At 44.4% G+C, this 6,106-nt stretch overlaps 1 pseudogene; it reads left to right on the top strand.

The window, feature by feature from the left end:
* Window positions 1–1,860: 1,860 nt before the first annotated feature.
* On the top strand, window positions 1,861–2,190 carry H2AB3P (H2A.B variant histone 3, pseudogene; annotated as a pseudogene).
* The last annotated feature ends 3,916 nt before the right edge of the window (window positions 2,191–6,106 follow it).

The raw sequence follows: 6,106 nt of genomic DNA, 5'->3' as shown, positions 1-6,106 counted from the left end.
AATACCCCACTCACACCTATGGATAGATCAACTAAACAGAAAATTAACAAGGAAAAAAAAAAAAAAAAAAACAAAGAGTCAGATATGACTGAAGTGACTCAGCATGATTAGAATCTGTGAGGTCAGTCAGAGTTTCTCTTCGATGATGGTGATGAAGCAGTATGTCCTGAAACTGATTATTGGACCAGAAACACACTTAATGAAGTCCTTCTTGGGGTCTATTGCCTTTTTTCATCATGAAGGGTAGTTAGAGAGTTTGTACAACTCAGCTCATCACTCATCATTATAATATGTACCAGAGAGTTTCATCCAAATAATGTTAGCTACCATGATGTGAAATTAGATATGAAATAAATAGTGCCACCACCCTCTTCTCCATTTATTCTTCTTAAGATATGGATTCCAATAACTCTTGCAGAGAGTTATTGGAGTGCCTTTATTATATGTAATATAATAAAGTAACTCAGTTATTACTGAGTGCCTTTAGTATATGCAGCCAGGCCAACTTCCATTTGAATATACATAGCTGATTTAGCATCTTATTGGTACATAATTTAAACCTTTGTTTACATGTATACAAGGTCCAACTATTTCAAAAAAAATAAAATAAAATAAAATAAATTGGGTTGTTTGTTTATTTATCATAAGTTTTAAGATATCTACATCCTAAGTGTACTTTATCAGTTACATGACCTCAAAATATGTTTTCTATCTGTTGCTTGTCTTTCCAGACTCTGAACAGTATTTCTCACAGAGCTAAATTTTAAATTTTGATAAAATTCAATTTAAGTCTTTTTTTTTAATTGGAATATCACACCTAAGAATTTTTTGTATAACTCAAGGTAATGAATATCTCATGTTTTCACTTATATCATTGGAATATAATTAAGAGTCTAGAAGTAAACCTGTAAATCTATTCATGGATATAAATCCCAAAGAGTTGAAAACAGGCGTTCACACAGAACCCCACAGAGGAATGTCCACCACAGTAGGCACAAGGATGAAGTCACCCAAATGTCCATCCACTGCTGAGCAGATAGAAAACGTGTGGTCTAGCCATACAGTGGAATACTATTCAGCCAGGAAAAGGAAAGAAGTGCTGATTCATGCTTCCATGGGCACAAACCCTATGCTAAGTGACAGCAGCCAGACACAGAAGGCCACCTATTTATTGTATGCCTCCATCTCTAGGAAGTCTCCAGAACAGGCAAAGGGCTGTTGATAGGAAGCTGATGAGTGATTGGTTGCCTGAGGATTATGGGGGTAGAGTGGGGTGGGGGAAACTGCAGGAGGGGGCAGTGGGGAGTGACTGCCTGGCCAGTACAGGGGTTTCTCTTTGCGGTGGTGCCAACGTTCTGGAACTAGACACAGTGGTGATGGTGGCCCAGCACTGCCAGCATATACTTGGTGCCACTGGGTGATCTGCTCCCTTCTCTGTACAAAAGTCTCCTCCCATGGAAAGGGAGAGTTCCGACAAAGAGAGGGTCCAATGGGCAGGGTGAGCAGGATCCCGCCAGCGCCATTTCTTTGCAGGGCCAGGCCCAGGCCTGTGGGAGTAAGGATGGGGTGGAGAGGCATGGGAAAGCAGTGATCTCAGGGGGTCTGCCTGTCACAAAGTGTGCACCCCGACCAGTGAGGGGCCGGCTCGTGGTTGCTAGGATACAGAGTAGAGGTCTGAGAGTACCGGTTGTCTTCAGAGGTTGGGACCAGCTGACTCATCTCACCGCATCTCATCCCACCACATCTCATCCCACCACATCTCATCCCACTGCATCTCATCTCACCGCATATCATCCCACCACACCTCATCCCATTTCACCGCAAAGCATGGTCTCCGGGAAAGCAGGCTCAATGGTCAGCATGCCCAGGGAGAGGGGCCGTCAAAGGTCGTCTGGTCGCCGCTCCTGCACTGCCCGTGCCAAGCTGTCCTTCTCCATGAGCCACATGGAGCGCCTCCTGCGGGAAGGCCACTACGCCCAGCGCCTGAGCTCGTCCGCGCCCATCTTTCTAGCAGCCATCATGTAGCACCTGACTACCAAGGTGCTGGAGCTGGCAGGCAACGAGGCCCAGAACAACGGTCAGAGGCACATCACCCTAGAGCTGGTGGGCATGGCGGTCCACCACAATGCTCTGCTCAGTGGCTTTTTTGGGATGACAACCATCTCCCTGGTGGCCCCAGCCTGGCACTAGCTGCTCAACCCTGGGTCCTGCGTCCCGGGTCCTGTGTGCCCGGCCCCTGGACGGGCCTTCCCCCGGCTGTCGGGTGCCAAGCCTGCTCATTGACCTACCGCACAGCCTGTTGCATCGGGCCCAGTCATGTCAAATCAATCAAAGTGTTTCAAGACATCCCTGTGTGTGCTTCAGTCACTTGGCCTGGGAGGTGGTGATGGGACACCCTCCTTGGAGAGGTGGGGGTTGGGGGTCTGACTGGAGTGGAGTGGGAGTGTTGTGGGTACGGGTGGAGTCGGGGATGGCAGGCAGAGAGGAGTGGTCGCCCACGGTGATAGCGCATGCAGTGGCCTTGGTGGGAGAGGCTGGTTGCAGTGGGGGTGCGGTGGAGTGGAGTCTGGGGTGAAGGCCGGGTAAAGGAAGGCTCCCCCGTTGGCTCTGAGCAAGTAGGAGCCAGGCCAAGTCCCCAGAGGGACCAGGGTCCTGGCGGTGATGCTCAAGACCAAGAGGGCGGCATCGTGGTCGAACGAAGGTGCCAAGGTGACTGACTGCCCGGTGGCATGGGATGCAGGGATAGTGGACAGCGTGCTTGACAGGAGTTCCCATGGGGGCAGGGGCCTAGACCACAAGACTGCGGTGGGATGGGGACTGGGGTGGGACACAACCTGCCTGTATGCAAACTCTGAATCAGGGTCACTCGGGGTCACCAGTTGACTTTTTGGTCGTGTGCCTTTAGAGATGCCAGGAGACGCCCTGCTTGCAACCTGCGGGATCAAGCTGTCACCTAGTAATGGTGGGCTGTGGCCAGGACCCGTGCCACCACTCTAATTTTGCATATGTGACTTTCGTGGGACCAGGCTCCGCCTCCGGCCACTCGATTTGCATATCACGGTGGAAATGGAGCTTTAGCCTAGAAAGTTGGAGTAGTCATCACATCTGAGACCCACGTTTTAAAATTAATGCTATTTCTTTATGCCTTAGGTAGTTTGGATTTGATTAGTAAGAAGCTTTATGCCGACTGCTGCTTCCCTGATAAGGAACTAGCCTTTTACTGACCTTTAATTTCATTTTAAATAATGAGAACATAATACCTGCCCACCATTTCAGAATAATGGTTAGAAGAATTAGAGGAAATTACACATATATGATATACATAATATAGGACAGAAAAGATCTTTTTAAAATATATAAAAACAGGTTGCTTACTCACGCAGTCAGTCATGTCTGACTCTTTAGCGACCCCATGGACTATAGCCTGCCAGGCTCCTCTGTCCATGAAATTTCCCAGGCTGGAATACTGGAATGGGTTGCCATTTCCTTCTCCAGGGGATCTTCCAGACCCAGGGATCGAATCTGCGTCTCTTGCATTGGTGGGCGGATTCTTTACCAGTGAGTCACCAGGGAAGCCCATATAAAAGTATACCTGTGCTAAAATAAAAACTTACTAAGTAGTAAGGTTAGTTCTGTATGCAGTCCATGGCACTGTGATATTTCTTTTTTGTTTTTGGTTTTCTTATATTATGCAATAAAATCAACCTCTTTTGGAGCCCAGTTCTATGAATTTAGCACATGTATACATGTGTGCATTCACCACCATATTCAGAACATGGAACAGCTCCACCAATCCAGCAAGTCCCTGGTCTGGTACAGCAGTCCCTGTTTAAGTGCTTGATTTTTGTAAAAAGAATGTTGGTTAAATAGACCCCTGGGTGGAGAGTTGGATGGGGAGCAAAAATTCAACAAATACCACAAGGGAAAGTGAAATGGAGAAGTTTATTACTCATAAGTCCTGGAGGAGGTTCAAAGCATGCCTGGAGGGCCACACAGAAGGTCAGGGGAGGGGACAGGCAGAGAGAAGGCAGCAGGAACTGGGACTTACAGCTTTTATTAGGGCCCATAGGTTAAGTGTTTCTGAGGTTCACTGGATAAGGCCAAATTGGTCAATTCAAAACCAAATAAAATAAAATAAAATAAAATAAAATAAATAAGCCAGCAGAGTTTTGGTAAGCTCTGTGGGAGTTCTATCTAACGGACCCACAAGAGGAAGGAGCTGGGAGGCAGAAGAGACTGTTAAATTGCCAGGGCCTTTGGGGAAGTCATCTCAGTTGCAATTTCTTATGACTCTGCTGGCTGTCATCCAGGGCATGCCCTTGAAGATAAATTTGTGTCCACCCAAGGCCCCTGCAGGCCCCTTAGCCACACAAAAAGAACGCGATATTATAGAGTACTTTAAACTCTCAATAGCTGTCAAACTCTTTCTTCAAACCTAGTCCTTGACAACTGCTGCTCTGGTCTCCATCTCTTAAAAAACTACCTTTCCTATATGTCTTGTAAGTAGATTCATTAAGTTTATCAGCTTTTGAGGCTGGCTGCTATCACTAAACATACTGCTTTTGAGGTTCATCAAGATTGTTGTGTGTATCAATAGTTATGTTCTGTTGTTGAGTAGTATTCCATTGTGTGGACGTACCACAGTTTGTTTAACCTTCAGCCTATTGGAAGACATTTTGGTTGTTTCCAGGTTTTTGGCAATGTTGAACAAAGCAGATATGAGCATTCATGGATAAGTTTTTGTATGAACATATAAGTTTCATTTCTCTAAGGTATATACCCAGGAGTTGGCCGACTGGATCATACGAAAAGGTTCTTCAGGTCTCTTCACAATTAGCCTCATTCTCATGCCCTAGGGGCAACCATTGTTCTTATGCTTTTCACCACATGTTGATTTTGCTTGTTTTGGAACTTCAAATAATGGAATCATACATGTAAGCACTTTCAGTGAAGCCTCTTTTGAGAAGCACTCATATTTGATGTGTGTATCTATGTTCATTCCTTTTTATCACCAAATGTTATATAGCTATATTAATAAACTGCTGTTGATTTATACATTCAACTGTTGATGAACATCTGGCTTCTTTTCAGTTCTTTATTATTATGAAAGAAGCTGCTATAAACATTTGTGTTCAAGTTACCATGTACTCATATTTTTTCATTTTCCTAGGGTAATTTCTAAAAGCAGAAGTGTTAGGTAGTAGGATAAGTAGATATCTAGCTTTATGAAAAACTGAAAAACACTTTTCAAAGTATTTGTACCATATTACACTGTGTATAGGGGTTTTAGTTGTTCCATATCCTTGCCAAAATTTGATGTTGTCAACTGGTTAGTTTCAGTCATTTTGTTGGATATATAGTGAAATCTCATTGTGATTTTTAATTTGAAATTACATAATGAATAATGGCACCCCACTCCAGTACTCTTGTCTGGAAAATCCCATGGACAGAGGACCCTGGAAGGCTGCAGTCCATGAGGTCGCTAAGAGTCAGACATGACTGAGAGACTTCACTTTGACTTTTCACTTTCATGCATTGGAGAAGGAAATGGCAACCCACTCCAGTATTCTTGCCTGGAGAATCCCAGGGACGGGGGAGCCTGGTGGGCTGCTGTCTATGGGGTCACACAGAGTCGGACACAATTGAAGTGACTTAGCAGCAGCAGCAATTAATAAAGATGTTGAGGATATTTTCAATTTTCCAAAAAAGTGATTTCAAAATATCCAACATAACTATTATTTTTCTAATATCAAAAGAACTACCTCAGCTTTCTCAAATCTTCTGTGCAGTACATATTTATATTATATTTCATTTACTTTCAATCTTTCTTTGTCATCATGCTTAGACAGCATGTCTTTTTGAATTTTTATTTTATTTTGATAAACCTTAAAATAAGATCTATTCTCTTAAAATATTTGTCTGTGTGTTAGTCACTAATTTGTGTTCAACTCTTAGTGACTGCTATGGACTGTAACCCGTCAGACTCCTCTGTCCAGGGGATTCTCCAGACAAGAATACTGGAGTGGGTTGCCATTCCTTTTTCCAGGGGATCTTCCTGACCCAGGGACCAAACCCAGGTCTCCTTCATTGCAGGCAGATTCTTTAC

This window comes from Bos taurus, chromosome X (genome assembly GCF_002263795.3).
Source record: "Bos taurus isolate L1 Dominette 01449 registration number 42190680 breed Hereford chromosome X, ARS-UCD2.0, whole genome shotgun sequence".
NCBI classification, from domain to species: domain Eukaryota; kingdom Metazoa; phylum Chordata; class Mammalia; order Artiodactyla; family Bovidae; genus Bos; species Bos taurus.
The sequence above is the reverse complement of the archived record's forward strand: the minus strand, read 5'-3'. Positions and strand labels throughout refer to the sequence as shown.